Below are 20,885 nucleotides of genomic sequence, written 5' to 3'. Positions count from 1 at the left end.
TGAATAAACCCTTTCCTCCCCAACTTGCTTCTTGGTCATGATGTTTGTGCAGGAATAGAAACCCTGACTAAGACATGTGACATCATCTGTCCTGGAGGCTTCATCTGCTGACTTTAGATGCACAGTCCTGTCTCTGGCTTGTACCGGACTCAGGTATCAATGAGCAAGTTAAACCATGGCTTCCAAACCTGAGGCCCTAGTAGAGGACACACAGCGCTCTTTCCTCCATTTTCCCTGTGTGCCGGTCTGAGGAGGTGCCAGACTCATTAGTCATCAGAGAAATGCGGCCCACTGATACACTAGCACCCACTTAGCAATAAAAAGCTGGGTAACAGCTGAGGAGACATGGTACAGTTGGAGCTTGTGCCAGCTGTCATCGGAATATAACCACTTCAGAAAACTCACACTGTCTATCAAAGCTAAATATTTACTTTATGGAATGAAAATGCCATTCTAATGGCACATCTACACTCACACACGTGTTCCCATAAGCCTCATACAGAAATATGCCCAGAGGCACACCATTCATACTATCTAAAATCCAAGGTCGTCATTTTTATTAGCATGAAAATACCAGATATATGGAACAAGATATATGGAATGTGTGTGTGTGTGAATATGTACATGTGAATGAATATATATGAATGAATATATATGAATGAATATATATATAAACATATGAATATATATAGTGAATGAAACTAGTGGAGACATAAATCAGTTTATGAGGACATTTAAGAATAAATATAAATGCCTATCTTTAGACCCATGTCTTACCTGTGCCAAGCAGAGCAGGGTATATAAGGTTGGGATCAGTGGACTAACAAGTGCTTAGCAAGTACAAAACCCTGAGTTTCATCTCCTTAAAGCACATACACATTCATGTGAATAGATGCATTTTACATGTTAAAACACTTGAATACCACACTGCTTTAAGAATTCATAAGCACTACCTTATACTTCATAAACTACTGTGGAGTTGAAAGAATTTAAATACAGGGTTGGGTTGGAGAGATGAGTCAGTGGTTAAGAGCACTGACTGCTTGTCGTAGTCAAGGTTTCTATTCCTGCACAAACATCTTGACCAAGAAGCAAGTTGGGGAGGAAAGGATTTATTCAGCTTACACTTTTCACATTGCTGTTCATCACCAAAGAACATCAGGTCTAGAACTCAAGCAGGTCAGGAAGCAGGAGCTGATGCAGAGGCCATGGAGGGATGTTTCTTACTGGTTCGCTTCTCCTGGCTTGCTCAGCCTGCTCTCTTATAGAAACCAAGACTACCAGCCCAGGGATATAGCACCACCCACAAGGGACCCTCCCACCTTGATCCCTAATTGAGAAAATGCCCCACAGATGGATCTCATGGAGGCATTTCCCCAACTGAAGCTCACCAAGGCTGTGATAACTCCAGCCTGTATCAAGTTGACACACAAAACCAGCCAGTATATTGCTCTTCCAGAGATCCCAAGTTCAGTTCCCAGCAACCATATGGTGGCTCACAACCATCTGTAATGGGATCTGATGCCCTCTTCCGATGTGTCTGAAGACAGCCACAGTATACTCACATAAAATAAATAAATCTTTTTTAAAAAGAATTTAAACACAAAATTGCATGCATTATATTATTCTACATGTACAAATTTCAAAGCCCAGAGAAACCAATTTATACTAACTCCCTAGAGTGTGGTTATGAGGGTCATGACCAACAGGGTCACTGGGGGCTTCGAAGGTACCACCAAGATCTCCACTTTTTTCTGAGTACTCATAACGAGGCTGTGTTCAGTTTGTGGAAATCCACTGACCCATACTTATAGGATTTGTAACCTTCATGTATACGAGCTACCCTGCCACTAGGAGTTCACTTAAAAAGAAAAGGAAAACTTTACACAGGACTCCTGTCAGTTAAGGCCTAATCAGCCCAAGGCCCTTGGTTTTGTTTCTGTTTTTTTAAACATACACAACTATCTTGGTTCATTTTTTCATTGTTATAACAAAATATTTAGGACTGAATAATTCTCAAGGAGAACTGTTTATTGGGCACACAAGTTTGAAAGCAGAAATTCCAAGTGTGGGCCCATTTGTTTGGGCTTTGCCGTGGGTCTTCTGGGTCGGTCACATTATAACTTTGCAGATGGAAGATGAGGGGGTGTGGTGGGAAGAGCAGGAATTCTCTTTTGGGAAATTCACAAGGGTCCTATAACAACTGTGGGACTCCCCACTAGGGACAGCATTCCCAATAACCTAGCCACCTCCCACTAAGCCCCACTTCCCAAAGGTCTCTCTATTTCCCAACATAGCCATGTGGAGGAATAACCATGCAGAACCACCCAAAGCCTGTACAAACCACAGCAGCAGACACTCATGCAGATATTGTGTGCTTAGTCACATGTTCAGGAAACATTCGGTAAGTGCCTGTCGGGGGAGCAAGTCCTCATGCCCATGGCCTTGTGATTTGATGTTCAAATGGAGGAAACCAATAAGTAGACAGGACAGATTAGGCGACAGCTGCTTACCATGCCAACTTCCTGGAGATTTGGTCCCTGGGAGGCCCAGCAGGGGTTCCCAAGCCTGGGAGGGAAGCGATTGTGTTCATTTTCCCTAGCTCCTTCCTGAGCAGAGGCCCTGTTCCTTCCGGGCAACCTTCCACATCCAACTCTGCTTTCTGGGACCTGATGACTGCCTTCCCCTGTTTGCTTGCCTCTCTTGAAGCTTAGGCCCCATGCTGGCTCTCACTTGGGGCCAGACCCAGAGTCTCACAGACTCCCCACTGTTCTCTAAACTCTGCTGCCCCCTTTTTAAGCAGACCTTTATGAAATTCCTCAAGACGGCCATTCCCAGTGTCCTGTTTCCTATCGGGGACCCAGATAGTCACTCAAGATTAATTTCAACCAGTAGGGAGTAAAGTGGGGGAGGGGTCGTCTAAAAAGGAAAAAATACTCCTAACAATATGCTAATGCTGTGGAGATGGCTGATTTGCAGCCATACTTAAGCAATCAAGGCCAAGAGGAAGTTCATACATGTTTGGTATGTTTAGAAAATCCGAATTTGATTTTTACAGGGCATGGGATCTGTGAAATGAATGGGGGACTGCCAGCTGTGACTTTCATCATGGTGTGACCGAGATCAGCTGGTAGGAGGCAGGGACAGTAGGACAAGGTCAGAGAAGTCCTCAATGAATTGTTTAGGGCACCAAACGGCAAGGTGATGTAGTGACTGGAAATACCTCTGTCCTCTCCATCCAGGTCCCGCCGAGGGCTGGCATAGTTAGCTTTCTTTTAGAACTCAGGTCTAATGGGTTCCTGAGCCCCACTGCTTTCCAGGATGGAGTCACTAGGAAGCATTTCACAAACTGCACATCCACCCCTTTCCTCAAGAGCAGCCTTGTTCCCCTCTAGGGGAAAAAATCTAGGGGGATCCACAGTTGGTAACCCCTCCACTCCATAGATCCTACATGGGTGGACCCTATCAAGTTCTGAAGGAAAATGCTTTTTAAACATACCAAATATGTCCGGACTTTCTTTGGTATCACTAGTCCTTAAACCCTATGGCATAGAAACTATTGACATTGCAGTCACAGGATCACTGGACACTGTATGTGATCTAGAGAAGACAAAGTACATAGGAAGGTGTGTAGGAGTTAGTTACATGCAAATAGGGTGCCATTTTACATAAAACGCTTCAGTGAGCATGGATTTCATTCTCTGCTGGAGTCCTGGAGCCAATCCCCTCCCACCCCCCACCCCACCCCCAATCTTGACACACATGGCTATAATTTCAAAAGTCTCAGCAGCCGTATTTAAAGTTCTTTCATTGTCTATAGTCACTGGACCAAGCACTGAGCCACGCAGGACACTCTCACAGGGTCCAGACTCTGGATTCTCACGCTGCCCCTTCTGCACCCCTCTGTACTCTATCATTCCCCCTTTTCTTTGCTTCCCTAGACAGTTTCAAGTCAATCTTCATCCCATGTGTACATAGGTGATTTTATGTGTCTATAACAAAATGAATCTAGGAAGCAAATGAGAGAGCAAACACAGTATCAGGCTTTCTAAGACTGGCTCAGTCCTGCTAGTGTGATGATCTCTGGCTGCACCCATTTTTTTTGTCAATGACATCATTCCAACTATTGGGCAGGTAAAATGGCTTCCTAACTGACCTGTTGTGTATTGTGCTGTTGTAACCACTGACACACAAGCATTCCCTGTGACATTTCCTTTGGAAAAAATTCGGGAGTGGTACAGCTTGGTCATGGGAGGTCTATTTATCTGTTTTAGAGAAACTGCCATAATGATTCTATACAGATTTACAGTCCCACCCGCTGTGTATCAGGGCTCTCTTTTGGTCACATCTTTGCCAGCATTTGTTGTTTTGATAAAGCAGACATGCTGGTTAGAGTGAGATAGGATATCAATGCAGTTTTAATTTACATTTTTGGATAGCTTGTGAAGTTGAACATTTATTTTCATATGCTTTTTAGACCATTGTATCTCCTCTGTTTCACTTGCCCATTTATTGATTGAGTTGTTTGTATTCTTGTTTAATCTTTAAAGTTCTTTGTATATTATAGCTACTAATCCTCTGTCAGATATGTGGTTAGCAGAGATTGTCTTTCATTTTGTCTTTCATTCTATGGGCTGCCTCTTCTTGGATTGTTTCCGTTGCTGTGCCAAAGCTGTTTAATATCCTGAACTCACATTTACTTGCAAATAGGATACCATTTTACTTAAAACAATTTAGCAGTAAAAGAGAGGCCGCTCTCTTTTATGGTCTTATTAGAAAGCACTTGCTTGAAGGCTGGAGAGACAGCTCAGTGGTTAAGAGCCCTGACTTCTCTTCCAGAGGTCATGAGTTCAATTCCCAGCATGGTGGCTCATACCATTTATAACGGGATCTAGTGCCCTCTTTTGGCACTCAGGTGTACATGCGGACAGGCCACTCATATCCATAAAATGAATAAATCTTAAAAAAAGAAAGTGCTTGCCTGCACCTACAGATTAAAGTCATTTTATTTTTACTTTTTCTTTTGAAATATTCATAGTATTGGGTCTTTGATCAATTTAGAAATAATTCTTATATAAGGTGAGAGATAAGGATCTAGTTTCCATCTTCTACCTGAGTATGTGAAATTCTCCAGTCTCCATTTATTGGAGAAGCTCGTTTTGCAATGCATACTCTTGGCATCTTTTGTCACAAACCATGTGGTTGTATCTGTGTGGGTTTATATCGGGGCCTCTTTTCTGTCCCTCGGAGCCACATGGCCAATTCTCAGCCATTATCATGTTGTTCTTGTTACTGTGGCTTTATATAGGGTGACTTGAAGTCAGGGTGATATTCCCAGAATTATTCTTTTTTTTTTCCTAGGATTACTTTGGGTATATAGGTCTTTTGTGCATTATGTTAATTTTAAGATTGCTTTCTATTTCTGTCACAGATGGCATTGGATGTTAGTGAGGAGTGAATCTGTTGACTGCTTTGAGATAGGTGATCTCACAGTATTAACTCATCCATTCCCTGTGTGAAAGACTTCCCACCTTCTTATCAAAGGCCTTTGATTTCTTTCCTCAGTGTTGTGGAATTTTTCACTGTGGAGGCTTTTGTTTATTCCATTAGGTTTGTCCCAATATAATTTTTAGGGAATTGTGAATATGACTGTTTCCCTTATTTCTTTCTCAATATGCTCTTTATTGGTACACAAGGAAGCTGCTGATTTTTTAAAGTTAATTTGCTTTCTGACACTTTACTTAAGATGTTTATCAAATCTAAGAATGGGATTGACTAAAGGGACAGATTGGTTGATAAAAGTGTGTCTCGTAAGCATGAGGACCTGAGTTTGATCTCCAGAATCCATGTAAAAAGGGCAGGAAGGGGATGGGGACATGCCATCCTTAGCCCAGTGCTGAGGGCATGAGGGCACATCCCCAGCAATGGGAAGGTGAAGACAAGCAGATCCCTAGGGCTTGCTGGTCAACCAGCCCACTGTACTTGGTAAATTCCAGGCCAGTGAAAGATTCTGCCTCAACTCCAGGCTGTTCTTCTTTATCTCTTCTCTCATCTTATTACTCTAGCTACGATTGCAAATGCTACAGTGAAGAAGAGTGGTACTCTTCTTCTTGACTGTGGTGGAAATGCTTTGGTAGTTTGGTTTGTCCTATATAGACTTTATTGTGTTGAGATATGTCCCTTCTATTCCTGGTCTCTTCAGGGCTTTTATCATAAGTGAAATAGATTTTATCAAAAGCCCTTTGGTAGCTACTAAAATGATCATATGATTATATGCTTGGATTTGGTTTATGTGATGTACCACATTTCTTGATTTGCTTATTTTTAACCAGCCCTTCATCTCTAGAATGAAGCTAACTCAATCCAGTATGTGATCTTTTTTATGTGCCCTTGAATTTGGCTCCCAAATATTTTATTGAGAAAATTGGCAACTGTGCTTATCTAGGATACTGATCTATAGTTTCTTTCTGTGTCTTCAGTTCAGTTTTAGTTGCAAAGCAATTCTAATGATATTCTGAATTTCATTGATATCTGTTGTTAAGGTTACTTCTCTACCTCTGATTTCATTAAGTTAGGTCTTCTCTTTCCTCTGGTTCATTTCACTAAAGTATTATAAATCTTGCTTATTGCTCCAAAGAACCAACTCTTCGTTTCATTGGTTCTTTGTATTGTTTTATGTTTCTATTTCGTTAACTCCTGCCCTGAATGATTTTTAGTTTGGTTTGCTCACGTTTTTTTACAAGACTGTGAGGAACTGTTTATCATTTGCTTTGTTGTTGTGATTGAACCCAGGGCTTCAGGCATACTGGACAAACATTCTACCACTGGGCTCTGATCCCAGACCTTAGCCATAGTTTTAAATAGAAAGAAACAGATGCTCTAGCATCCTCAAAGCCTGGGGTTGGTTTCTAGTGCCACTAAAACTAGACAAAGTGACTTAGCAATTCAAGGTTATTCTCAGCTACATAATGGATCTGAGGCCATCCTGAGCTCAAAGAGACCCTGTCACAATAAAAAGAAGTGAAGAGAAGAAAGAGAAAGAGAAGTAAGAACAGGAAGAATAAGTAGGAAGAATAAGCCTGGTAATGTATTTAACCCAGTATAGTCATGTAGTGTCCATTCAACACAACCGGCATAAAACGACCAGTGAGGACAGACACCAAGGCTCTAGTGTCTGATGTGTTTCCTCTGCTTTCAGCCACTCAGCACCTTTATCTCTGACATCTTGCAGTTCTCAGTGGCTTCCCAGGGCTACCATCTTGGACAGCATAGCTCTAGAGTGCCCTGTAGGCTTGGGTACCATGCACTTCAAGTGACCCCCAACCTAAAGAAGACCTATGGTAGGAGTACCCCACACAGGGCCTACTAAAAGGTTGTGAACGATGATATCCCAGAACCTGTGGCGTAGATAGAAGGACCTGAGGAAAGATATGAATTCATTCAAGAATGTGAGGAGGTATTTGCCTCAGGTGGAGCCACATGTCACATGATAACATTAAGCGAACAATCTACCCGTACAACAGTACATACTATGCACCCTGGGCCTGGTGCCTCTTGTAGGCTAGACCACATAGGTCTGTATAAGCATGAAATGCAACATTCATACCATGACAAAGTCATGTGTAACTCACATCTGAGGATGTATGTCCCAGCTTCTTTAAATGGGGAGCTATATGCACTTTTTACTTTTTTTCTGTTTAGGAGATTGGCCTCTTTTCCCTCCTTTATTAATTTGCTAATCATTTATTCACATGTGTGTGCTCGTGAATACCCCTTCTGTACTCGAGCTGTATAGTGCTGACTGCCTTTGTTTTGTTTTTCTGACTCTCAGTTTTAAGCAGAGAGAGCTTGTCTGTATATTGAGTAACACTTGTATGCACATAGCTACTTACAGAAAATGATGTTCAGCCCAAGAAGCCTGTCACTGGCTTCTGGATTTCACCTGAACTTGGACCCCTTGGTTTTATCCAGGTAAAGTCTGGGAAGATGAGCTAAGGTCACCCTGTCACTTTTCCTGGAATCAGACAGGGCAGCTAGAAGTCTGAGATCCTCATGTGTGAGTCTGTCAGTGTTCTGGAAGCTCAAAGGTTGGCTAATTACATACCTTGATGCACACCCAAGAAACATCTGAATGGCACCGTCTCATAATGAAGGGGTTCAAGGCTCCATAAATAGTGCTCCCCTAGTCCCTGACCACCTTGGATGTGAAGCAGAACTTGCCTATGCCACCGTACGGGAACTCATTGCCCTGCCCCACCCTATTGCCCACAGACCATCACCTGTGGAGGACCCTGGGATCTGGGGATACTCACATGACCCCAGTGAACAGGGCTAAGTGTGAAGGGCCTACTCTTAGTGATGTAGACTTGCTCCAGAACCTGGGAAACACTCCAACAAGCCTCATGCTGGCTGTGGATCTCAAAGGAGGGTCAGTTGTGGGCAGTAACTACACAAACATTTTTCTCTTGTGTGTGTGTGGGGGGCAAATCTTGAGAAATGACCACCTCCAAAGAAGTCAGGGTCCTTGAAACTTTGTCCAGGGTCTAGCACTTCACATCTCAGAATGTTTTAGTAGTCAGCTGGGTTTCACAAGTGACAGTATACCCAAGGGTTAAATCTGTAAGCTCCCTATTGGGTACGGAGGAAGCAATTTCAAGTTTGATCTCAGGGTATACTCAGTCACCCAGGCCCAGGGCATATTTTAATTCCCACATTCCCATGACACAGATCAAACTCCCTGTGCTAGCAAAGACTTTTACGACACAACATTTTTTTTCTTTTTAAGTTCAACCTCTTTTCCTTCCCCAAGCACTTTCAAAGTAAAGCTCTTTGATATTTCAAACCCATAAGCCCACATACTTGGCAACCTCTCAAGTACCTGATTCTTATGGCGTAGGCACTACATGTCATATTATTGTGAAGATTTGTTATAAAACACCCCAGAATCCCTCGAAGCCTCTGGTTACGGAATACTCGAGTTGACAAGACAGGAGCAACTGGAACGGAGGGCAAAGGTGCCCAGGCTCATGGTTTCACGAAGTTTCTGTCCACCATAGTGGGGACAACGGAACACAGGGGCTCTGCTGCCGGTGACAGGCGCGTATGGCAGAGGCTTGCTGTCATGCCGGGAAGCAAACGAACCCTCCACACAGGACTGGCCTTCAAGAGCCAGCCATCCAGTGATGAGCATGTCCACAGGCCTCACCTTTTGGAGGCTCCACAGTCTTTAAAAGCTGAGAGTGTGAGCCTGGAGAATTGTAACAGCGTGCTCTGTCCCCACCCCTCTCCCTCGCCTCCCCTCCCCTTCATTCCTCATGTGTGAATCCCACAGTCTCTACTCCCCCCTCACACCCCAGTCTATCAGCTTGGCCTAGGCCATTAACTGGGTAACCATCCTGGGGAGTGTGAGTGTGTGGGGGAAGCCACTAGAGAACATATGGAGGAGGTGGCTTAGCTGCTAACAGGATGGAGCCTTGGCCTCTGGAACAGACAAGGACAGAATAAGGAGCTGACGCCCAGGTCCAGCCTGAAGAGATACATTTCACCCTTCAGAAGACCACGGCAGTGCGCCCGTCAGAGGAATTGTATGTTCTGCCTCAGTTTTCCTTTATTTTTCCTTGAGCCGCTTCCACATGGTAAAATGATTAAATCTGAGGGTTCTTCTCCTAGGGGGCTGAGAAATGGGGGAGGGGCTCAGAGTTGGTGGCACAGCACTGGGAAACTCCACGATCAGGCTGCCCACAGCCATAAAGGGACGGCGCTGTGTCAGGTGGTGCTGAGCCCATAAAGAGCTTGTGGAAAGTTCTGGAATGTTTTGGCAGGCATCTGGGCTTCAGAATTTCACTTTTAGGAGCTCCATAGATGTCTTAATTAGTGCTGTGTGGATGACTGCTTTGGAAGACATCAACTGAACCAAGCCATAAACAGAAAGAGGGAGGGTAAGACCCCAAACCATACTTACTTGCTAAATTTATATCTGAACTATGTTTAATGTTTTTACAGGTACCCAACAGGCTTTCCTCCATCCACCTGACCAAATGAAAGGTTGTTCCTGGTGCTCTGCCTTCCTACCATGCTGCACTATAGTCCTCCGGAAACCACGAGCTCAGACAGGCATTCTTCCCAGAAGATCTACAGGTTTTGTTTGTGTGTTTGTTTATCACAGTGACACAGAGTGGTAAAAATGTCCCTCAGTCATGAGGAACAGCACTGTGGGGTGATCTCTTAGGTACCACTATGCATGACTGAGGGAAAAGGCCTTGCAGCATAGAAGGAAAAAAAAATCACTTTTCTTCAGAAAGAAGGGTGTGTCGTGGGTTAGCTGTATCTGGTGGGTTTTGTACTCTTTCCTATGGCTGCCAGAGACTTCAATCATCATACATTTCTCCACACACATTTCTCCATCCCCAGGACAGAGCCCTGTCACCTCAGCCTCTCCATCCTGTAGAGGCCCTCATGGGATCTCTGCATACTTCTGCCTTCTAGGGTTGGCAGGCATGTTCGCCAACAGAATGAACTCAAGGCCTATGCAGAGGCCCTCTCCTTCCCTCTCAGTCACGTCAGAAGATCCAGTTTTGTCTTGTTCCTTAAGTGTTCCCCAGTGAGAAAACAAAACGCGCCAACCCCAGAACTGGGGTTTGGTTCTCAATGCTATTTAAAAAAAAAAAAAAGAGGAAAAAGGAAACAAAAAAGAAAAAGAAAGGCATTTGTTTTGAGGTGGAGCAAACTGGTGCAGCTTGTTCTGGTTTTTTTGGTTCAAGGTTCAGGCCAAGTCCCTGCTCCAGACAGAAAGAATGTCCCTGGAATGCTTCTTCCAACTAGGGCTCTCAACAGCTGACAGGGCTGGTGCTCAGACGGAGGCCACCTGCTCTGCAGACACCCAGGGACTTCCCTGCAGCTCTGGTGCAGGCTTCTGAGGTTCGGGGCAGAGTTGGGATGCACCCGTGGCCCCATTCTCCAAGCTGTGCCACCTCTTATGGGTACAGGCAGAGTGGCCACCATGCACTTAGCAGCAATGTTGTTGCATGCTTTTAGCAAGGAGGACCCAAAAGAGAAGGGACATCAGGAGTTGGTGTGACCTGCCAGGTTCTCCCGGTGAATATAGCTCCTGGGATGGGAAAGTCTGTATCCACAGACTTGGCGTGTACAGAGGAGACCCTTAACCACTGAAAAGCATCGTCAGGTGACACAGGAGGCTCGGGCATGTGAAATGCTGTGGAAATGACCTGAGAGGATCCCAGTCAAGCCAGCCAGCACTCAACAGCTCCCTCAGCAGCTGGCGGGAGGGCGCACATACCCAGGATTCCTTTGGTCATTCCTGGTTCAGATCGGCTGGGGGCCACTCAGCAATTTCCATCTCCAGCCAGAAAGTCAGCACCAAGGACTTCCGGAATATCAGGGGGCTCATCCCCAGGGGTGGCCCCAGGAGATAGAACAGCTGAATAACTATGCTGTGAATCACCAGCTAGGAATTCTGAAAGGAAGATGTGCTCCCTCTCTGTGTCACATGGGGATCCGCACATCGAGGGATGTGCAAGACCAAGCAGGGCCAGCTGCCCTCCTCCAGCCAACTGGGGCTGACACGCACAAACTGGGGGTGGATGTGTGCTGGCCCAAGAGCTCCCGCCCAGACACCTCTGTTTAGGGTTATTTTTTTCCAATGCTTGCCCTTTAGTCAACCCAGCAACAGCTTTATCAAAGGCAATCTTGGACCCCGGACAACCAGTGCCTCTACCCAGGAAAAGGGCCATTCTTGTTCTGGTTTGGCCACATGGCTAGAACAGCCGGAAATATCCTCTCACGCTGGCTGTCCAGGAGGGTTAGAAGCCAACATGTGGGATTTCAGCTGGGTGTGCTTGTGCTCGCCCTGTGATGGCTTCAATTAGAAGTTTCCTTACGTCTGTATCTTCATCAGCTCTACGCCACAGAGTGCAGGGGTGACTGTCAGCTCTAAGAACATGTGCTGATTTCTCCCTCAGGGTTCAACATTGTCCAGTCCAGGGGGAGGGGGAGGAAGAGGGAGAACAGTGGGAACAGGGAGAGAGGAAAAGAAACACAGAGAGGCAGAGAACATTCTTGGACCAAACATGCATTGTTAATGGGGATGGCATTGATTCAGAGCTTCCCAGCTCTAGTTATATAAAACTGATTACTGCAACCTAAGATAATTGCTTCCATATCTAATATTCACAGAAGGCAGGGAGAGAGAGAGCTTGTGCATGTGTATGCATGTGCATGTGTGTGTGCATGTGTGTGCATGTTTAAGAAAGAGAAGAGGAATGGGAGAAGGAAAAGGGAGAAAAAGGGAAAGAGAGAGGGAAAGGGAGGGAGGGAGATAGAGAGAAAGAGAGAGGATGAATAGCAGAAATGATACAAGATCACTTCACTACTCCATGCACACTCCCTAAAAACATCATTTGACTTGACTTTTCAAAGTCCCAAAATAAAACCAGAAAAGGGGGAAGCTGTATAGACGGGATCCCTGAGATCTCGGCATTCTGGGCTGGGAGCAGATGGTTAGCCACAACTGGTCATGGAACCAAGGCCCATAGACATGTCTGAGACCTACAGCCAGCCAGTTAGCTGCACACAACAGCCACCCCCTTTCCAGGGGCAGAGCCGGCCTGGGCCCCCATCCACACAGTTCCCGTTGTGTCTGCAAGTGTAACTCAGAGGGCAGGAAGATGTACTGGTGAGGAACAGAGCTCAGGTGAGCATGGAGTGTCCTCAGGCAGCCGAGCGAGCCACTTCAGAGAGGGCAGGGATGTGGGGAAGGTCTCCAGGGCTTCAGGAATGGTGATGGGAGGACGGGAACATGGAGAGAAAAGGCTAGGCCTTCACTGGGAGGGCAAAGCGATGTGGACCAATTCACAGATTAAACTTGTGGCTCTGAATGTGAGGTTGACGCTGCTCTGCCTCCTGCTTGGTTGATTCCGGGGTCCTTTCCAGCTTCCTCTTGACTCTCTAGAATGCGCTTCCTCTACTGGCTTTGTTTCACAGGCAAACATTAAGCCCGCTTCGTGTGTCTTATTGAGACCCTTCATGGAAACGCTGCCTGTCCCCTGCTCCCAGGCAGTTTCTGCCCGGGGGTCCCCATCACTCATCTAGAAGAGATTCTCTAAGCAGGTGTGACGACATGTGCCTATAAACTCACCCTCGGGGAGGCTGTTAAAGGAGGACCAAGAAGTCAGGTCTAGCCTGGGCTACAGGGTTCTTCTCTCACAAAAAAATGAACAAACAGAAAGCATTCTGAGTGGATTTTTGTCTGCACCTCCCATCCTGACATCTGTCACACAGCTCTCGCTTCCATGGAAGGGGAAGACTAGCTTCACAAGGAGATCAACCAAGCATCCAGTGGTTGCTGCTGTCTGTCTCATACGGGTTTACAGAAAGTTGGGAAACACGGTGTGTGGATAACTGACTTACTGTGTGGGGTCTATGGCCACGGGCCCAGCTACTGCTGCACCCACATCAGAGAAATTGGGGATCTCTCTTAGTGCTCTCTCTGGCTCCTTAACCTGTCTACGCCTTCTCCCCACTTTGGGCTCAGCCATCAGTCAGTCAGTCTTCAGGAGTATGTCCAGGCCTGTCAGAGTCTTCATTGTTACTTCTCTGTTCCACAATCCACCAACTTCTCCATCAAGAGTTCAGCTCAAGGACATGCAGTATTTTCTTTAAGTAAAAGGACCAAAAGAATTTAAAGGTGTTAAACAAATAGCCAGATAGCCCAGTACCTCCTCACTGGGCACAGCTCGCCATTTAAGAAAAGGTGATGTGGAAACGTGGATGCCCTGTGAGCAGAAAGGGCTGGAATTCAAACATCTGGAGTTGGAAACGCCCATCAGTATGGGAAGTGAGACTGGGAGGTGACCTGGGGTGACCTTGCTGTTCCTTAACCACAATGCAGCAACACGGCTCTCCCAGAGGAAAGGGTCAGGCTGCCTGCTCATTTGTGGGATTGTCAAGGTGTTTGTCTGCATGGGACAGAAGGATATCTAAAGACAGACATCTTTGCCACTTAAAGTTATAGAGGCTTTAGTCTTGACTCCCTTGGTCAGGATTTAACTGGACAATAAAGCCAGTGGATGCCCACGGGCGCCATGTTGGAATGGGGAAGGGTACAGAAACCTTCCCCAGCCACTGCTCTGTACTGCGTAAGACTAAATCAACCCACAGAGAGAGACAGGACTAAGTGTGTCCATTCAAAGACATTTTTCTAGATGCTGTTTCAAGGACCAAGTACATTTACGCATAAAGAAGATGAAAATCCCTGTCCCTGCTAGAGAGAAGCCATACAGTGTGGAAGCCGGTTCAGACCATGCCTGATGCTCATTTCTACACATTGAGTTACATGAGCCAATACATCCCTGCAACATCTGGGCCCATTTGAGTCAGCGAGAGTTTTCTATCTGTCTGTGTGCTTGTGGTGGGACATTCTAACTGCTACCAACATCCTCTAGGGGCTAAACTTGGTCTGCATGCATTTCATTCCACAGTCAAGTAAGGAAGAGCTACTGAGGACAAAACTGATCTGTTTGTCTGTCTGAAACACTTGTCTACCCCTGGGCTGCTCAGATCTTATAAATAGCCAAGAAGTAGTATATTTAGGCTAGGGGGAAAAAAAGGAATTTTTAAAATTCCGGGGGAAAAAAGATAAAAGAAAAGGGGGAGAGAAGGAATTCCACAGGAAATTGAGATGGAATTTGAGAGACAGAATGTAGCACGCATCACTGAGGGCCAGCCAGAAGAACTGTCCAGAACCGATTCATTATTAAAAGCATCAGGCGATCCCAGAGTGAGCAGGAACCCGGGACCTTCCCAGCACCTGTCATTGGAGGGCTGCTTGGTGGGTGGAATTTCTGAGTGTTTGTAACTGTGAATACCATTCTTCATTTGTTTGGTTCCTGATGATCGCTTGGGAAAGATGAATGAAGAGACCTCATTCGTTTTCCACTTTTTAGGACTACCAAATGCTCCTCACTGACTTGACGGTGAATGGAATCTGTTCTGTAACTCACAGCTATGAAAGCAGCATCCGTGCCCCTTGCCACAGTACAGAAAGCAATTAAAGTGCGAAGGATTGCCTTCTATAATAAGCCCTTCTGGTTTGCCTGCTGCTGGGAAGGAACATTCTGTGACTCTGTCCCTAGGGGTCTCTGTACCTCATCCTGCCAGCAGCCCAGTCTCCTTGGGGAGCTCAGCCTCTGTGCCTTAGTCATATGTAGCCCTGGACCTTGGCTGTAGGAGCAGATGTGATACTCAGTCAATCAGAGGACCACATCCTGTTGGCCACAGGGCATAGCTTAAGGGTGATCACATGGTCCAAGACAAGCCAATGGGAATCTCGCCAACCATCTGTTGAAACCATTGAGTAAGACGTTTTCTTTTTATTTTATTTTTTATTTTATTTTATTTTTTGCCCATGTTACCCCTGCACTGATGACAAGTAGTAGAAAGGAGAGCACTGGTCTGGGGGACACATCTGGGTCCCCAGGCTAGCCATTCCTGAAGGTTGGAGACTGAATCTATGAACTCTGCATACGTCATTGTATTTAGTTTCCTGCTGCTTGGTTGCACCTCTCTGCATGTTTGCAGTGTTTTAGAAGGCAAATCAGAAAGAAAGGCAGCAGGCTTGCAATGGGTTGGTGTCCCAGAGAGGGAGTCTTGCAAAGGAGCCTCTACATGCTGTCGGAGAATGCCCTGTAATCACCATCTTGGATGCAAACATCCCTAGACACTAAAGGTAGACCATGACCTTGGGACTCCCCAGCCCTCAGGACTGTGGAAACAAACTTTATGTTCCCTTTAAATAACTTGGTCTGTCATATTTGGTTACAGCAGCACTCATGGGGCAGGGCAAGGCTTACACTGGTCTAAGTGTTGCCACCATTTTCAGTCACACACCTCCTGTCACACCCAACGGCGACTTGGGTGTCCCTATTTAGCTTTCCATTGACACGTGTGCTCAGGCACAGAAGTTTAAAAGCAGCGTGAGCTATCCTATGTGGTAGTCATCCTCCAAACAGGCTTCTCTTCAGGGACATGCGACATATGGGGATGGCTGGGCTGATCTGAGAAGCTGAGCATGGTCAGACCTGGTCAGCTTTTGTTGACAGTGGATGTTGGCATTGTCTCTCTACAAATTCATTCCGGTTCTTCTGTGAGCTGTGTTCAGTGCTGTGTCCCCTTTCCAATGGGAATTCACTCTGTGTGTGTGTGTGTGTGTGTGTGTGTGTGTGTGTGTGTTGGGAGTACCTTGTGTGCCTTTGTCTGAGCTGACTAGAAGAGGGCATTTAATCTCCTGGAACAGGAGTTACTTGTAGTTATGAGCAGACATGTGAGCACTGTGAACGGAACACAGGTCCCCTGCAAGAGCTGCCAGTGCTCTTAATCACTGAGCCACCTCTCCAGCCTCCAGGGATTTATGTTTTAAATTCAAACTCTTAGGCAAGCTTTCCCTATTAAAAAGGTTGGGGTGATATTAAATGTGTCCAAGCAACTGGCTTATTTTAATAATATTAGGAATGTTAAGACATAATGATTTTAGCACTCTAAAAGGCCCTGCACCATGCCCCGGAGACTGATAGCTTTAACGCAACTTTAGCTTCATTTTCTGTAGTCAGAGATTGGGGCAAATTCTTCTATATAAATTATACAAAACACATCTGTTTCTAATAATATCGGTGATTCTCTATACCTTCATAGCCAATGATTCTCAATCAAATGAGTATTTGAGGTGCCCTATATTATAGCTACATGTATTTTAAGAAATAAATCAGACAACTCCACAGTGACTCCCACAGGAGTCTTATTTCATTTCTGTCAAGATAAAAAACAAACAAGACTTAGCTGTGCCTACAAGGCCTATATAATTTTGATTTCTAATAAATTTGAACTCTGATTTTTATCATTTAATATTTGGTACAATTATGGTACAAAAGTAAAAGACAATTATGTTAAAAGAAAAAAGAAATACTCTGTTGTTACCTAGTTTCTTCTGTAACATAACTTTCCATTTACCTTCAAGAATTAAACCTGGCACAATACCAAGACAGCAAACTAGACCTTGTTAATAGTCACAAATAAAAATGATGATAAGTTGGATAGTAAAGACATTTCTGTCTTTTTTTTCTAAGACTTTTTCTACAAAGTAGAGATGGTCATTCCACATGAGGCCAAAAGAAAAACTAATTTGATAAGATAATAGATTTATTTAAATACACCAAATAAGAAGTACAAATTAAGTTCATAGAATAAAAATACCTGTACATACAGGAAATCATATGATATGTTCAGTCTATGTTTAAAAATTTTTACATTTTGCTATTTAAAATGCCCATTTCCGTTACCTGTTACCTTCAATTAGTTAGGTAAAATAGTGGTCTTAGTTATTTTAATTTTAAGTATATTACTTATACTATATAGCACATTGTACTATATAATCCAATATAGAGGATTAAAAAAGCAATCAGACCGGATCATAATGGCTTGTAGATTTTAACAGATAGCCCAGGATAACCCTTAGTGGCTTTACTGGCCCTCCCTTTCCTGAAGCTTCTGTCTACAACTGAGCCTCATCTACGGAGCTTAGGAATGAGGCGTCCTAGCAGGGATGCATTACATAATATTTAATAAAGAACATACCTTTTCCATGCACAAAATGTGATGCTTGGCCAATAGGGGGCGCTGTGGACGAAAATTCCTGGAAAGAGGCTAGACCACAGGCTGCTTAGAACTCTGATTACAGAGAGGTTGGCTGGTTGCAAGTCTAGGATCTAATTATAAATTATCTTAGGCTATCTTGGTGACCATTTATGACCAATCTCCATATGTGACTATTAGGTGAATCCTTGGTATGTTCTAATTGGCTTCTAGTCCCCACCACCTGAGGGGTTGAGACTGTGCTCAGACTGCAGCGGAGGCCTGTGGCCTAGGCTTCTGCATTCTATCGATGCCTGCCTGATGTATTTGAAAAGTGTCTTGATCTGGATTTTCTTTGTTCTGTTATAAAGCTTCATGAACACAGAATTTGGGGTAACCTGAATCTGTGTTCCCAGACCACAGCCACTCATATTTGGCTCCAGAACAAACTATTTCTTTCCCCGTCTGAGGTAAGAGCTGTATTTTTGTATCATCAATCTACAATTCTTTTCAAATAAATATGTCCAAAGCAAATAATAGGAAGAAGGCAAAGTCTATTTACAGGCCCAGTGAGTCTGAAGCAAGTCTGTAGTGTGTACAGATCTGAGTGGAAAGGGTTTCTGATGACATTTCTAGAAGAAAGATTCAGACCAGGGACATACGAGTTGTGATAGGGATGGACATCTCATTACGAAAGGGGGGGGTGGGGTGTCTGTAGATCTGGGGCAGGACAGAGACCACCCCACACCCTCCTCTCAGTGTCATGGCCCTTTAAAGGTCATTTGCATGCCATTGACCTTTCCAGCATTTAGACACACATGCACACGCATACATACACCATCTGCTTTATTACATGAGGGTTTTAGCGGGGAGGGGAGTCTAGTCTTTCTGCCGCTGGCTTCTTTTATGTTTTAAGACCAAGTCTTTACCGCTTTGCCATATATGTCCCCCATATATGTTCATATGTTCACCTTGATGTCTCAGTGTCCCATTTTATAGCCATTTTGTGCCTCTCTCTCCCTCTCTCTCTCTCTCTCTCTCTCTCTCTCTCTCTCTCTGCCCCCCCCTCTCCCTTATTCACCTGTCACAAATCCACACTCCTACTGGCCCAGCCCCCAGAGCCCAGCTTATGTTGGCCAACTCAGAGCTGAGCAGACTTCCCTTATCTTAAATGCTTTGGGGACCCTGGGAATATAAGGAGGTAAATAGGAACCTTGAGCCTACCATTGTCAGCGCTCGAGCTGGCTTTGGTCCTGTTCATCTTAGTCTTAAGAGAGAATGTTAACATTGTGTAAATGTGCTATCTCCAAGCACTGTCAGTGTGCTTGGTTTTATGTTAATCCCCAGGTTGTATTTATTTGGTACATTCACTGTCCAGACAATGTCCACAAGTCAATTCATTATAAATACTGCTGTGCCTCTTCTGATCAAGTAATGAGATGCACATGAAAATGAGTGTTATGAAAGATGTCTTTACTCCAAGTTTCCTGGACAAGGGTAGTATGCCCTGGTGGGCCCTTTGGGTTCAGACTAGAGGAAAAAATAAAATAGTTTCCTTTAAAAAAAAACTATATTTTTAACACACATGGGACAAGGCAACAAAATCAGCATAGGATTTTGCTGGGATTATTTTAGCAGCTCTGGGTGGAGGGCTGGTCCATGGCTGTCTAGTATGACCAGCTTTATTAAAATAGTCCTGGGCATGGGGATTAAGAGACAGGGGCAGTCAGAAGGAAGTAAGGCACACACCTGAGAGTGGGGGTGTAGGGTTCTCAAAAAAAAAAAAAGAGTAACAGAGAGTAAGATGGGCTTGAGTGTGGGTAAAGGCTCCTGGAGAGGGAGCCACACCCAGTACTCCTGGCATCAGTACCATTTTGGTGGCTCTCAAGTTACAACTCAAAAGCTGCTAAAGACCTCTCTTCGACATTGTCTTCTGATAAGTGAGATGCCTTTGATAGAATTATAATCCTGGTGGGATAAAACCAGGAGCCACCAGGGCTGCACAGGGGTCCTTGCTCCGCGAACAGGCTTTCTGGTGAGATTCCTAGAAAACTGCATATTTTCATCGGCACATGGAGGGTGCCTTGAGCAGTTCCTAACTGCGCTCAAATCTCACTTCCTTGATGGCAACAGGTATCAGTTGGACTCTAGAATGAGGGCTTTTCCCCTTCTTGTGCCCCCGAAATGTTCCTTTCTTTTCTATCTGGAGTTACCTCTATGCTCAGCAAGACCACAGATGCTGGTGAATCAGATATAGAAACTGGAAAGTACAGTTATTACAAAAGTCGATGGAAATAGCCGTGAGGTAAATCAAAACCCCACAAAGAGAGGGATCATCTCCACTGGGGAGCTCTGGCTAGGAGAAGCCGTGCTAGTGTTTCTATTCCCTTTATGTCCTTTGTGCAAATATTTCCTGAAAAGAATTCTGATGGTCTCCATTCAAGGTAGTGAGCTCCCAAGCTCCCCACACACACACACACACACATAGCCCCCCTCCCCCCCACAGCCTCCCTTTCTCCCCGCCCTCCCCCCCCCCCCCCCCCCGCCTCCACTGCGCCCTGGACCGAGCCTGGGCAAATTCTCATGGTGCATTCATGCACGGAGCTGAGTGGGAGAGGGCTCCCACTGCCCGTGAACTGATGGGCCGTGGCTGCTCTTCCCTGGCTGGTACCCAACCCAGCAAGCGGCCAAGTGCCCAGAGCTGCCCTCCACTCCCACGGTCTTGACTTATAGCCAGCAGAACTTAATATACAGTACCTCTCTTATTCCTTGCAACAATTTTTCAGGTTAAATTTTAGTTTTCTTTCCATTGTGCAGATGACAAAACACTCTGGCTAAACTCATTTATTCCATTCAACCTAAGTCCTTGTGTTCTTGGGGATTTTGGGGGCCGGGGCTAATATGTGATCTTGGATCCCACTGGATTATCAATGGAGAACTTCCTATGACCCAGCGGTGTCACCGTCCCTGTAATAGGTGACGTGCCCCTCACTTGTTTGTGGCAATGCTCCTGTAGACCTACTGAGTTCACTGCCAATCATATGAAAGTCTAGCGCATTCACTGTTACTCACGGCACAGCACTTGACGGCCACAATCGCATCTCTGCACCACACTTGTGGTAATTATTTTAGAACGCGATTGTACTCATTAAAGACCTCAGTCCAGCCCCACACAGTGCACAGCAGTGAAGGCCTTGCCTCATGGCCGCTCAAGGTACTGAAGACAGACAGCTGAGAGCTCTCAG

The sequence above is a fragment of the Apodemus sylvaticus genome, chromosome 10 (assembly GCF_947179515.1).
Source record: "Apodemus sylvaticus chromosome 10, mApoSyl1.1, whole genome shotgun sequence".
Taxonomy (NCBI): domain Eukaryota; kingdom Metazoa; phylum Chordata; class Mammalia; order Rodentia; family Muridae; genus Apodemus; species Apodemus sylvaticus.
This window is presented reverse-complemented; position numbering follows the sequence as displayed.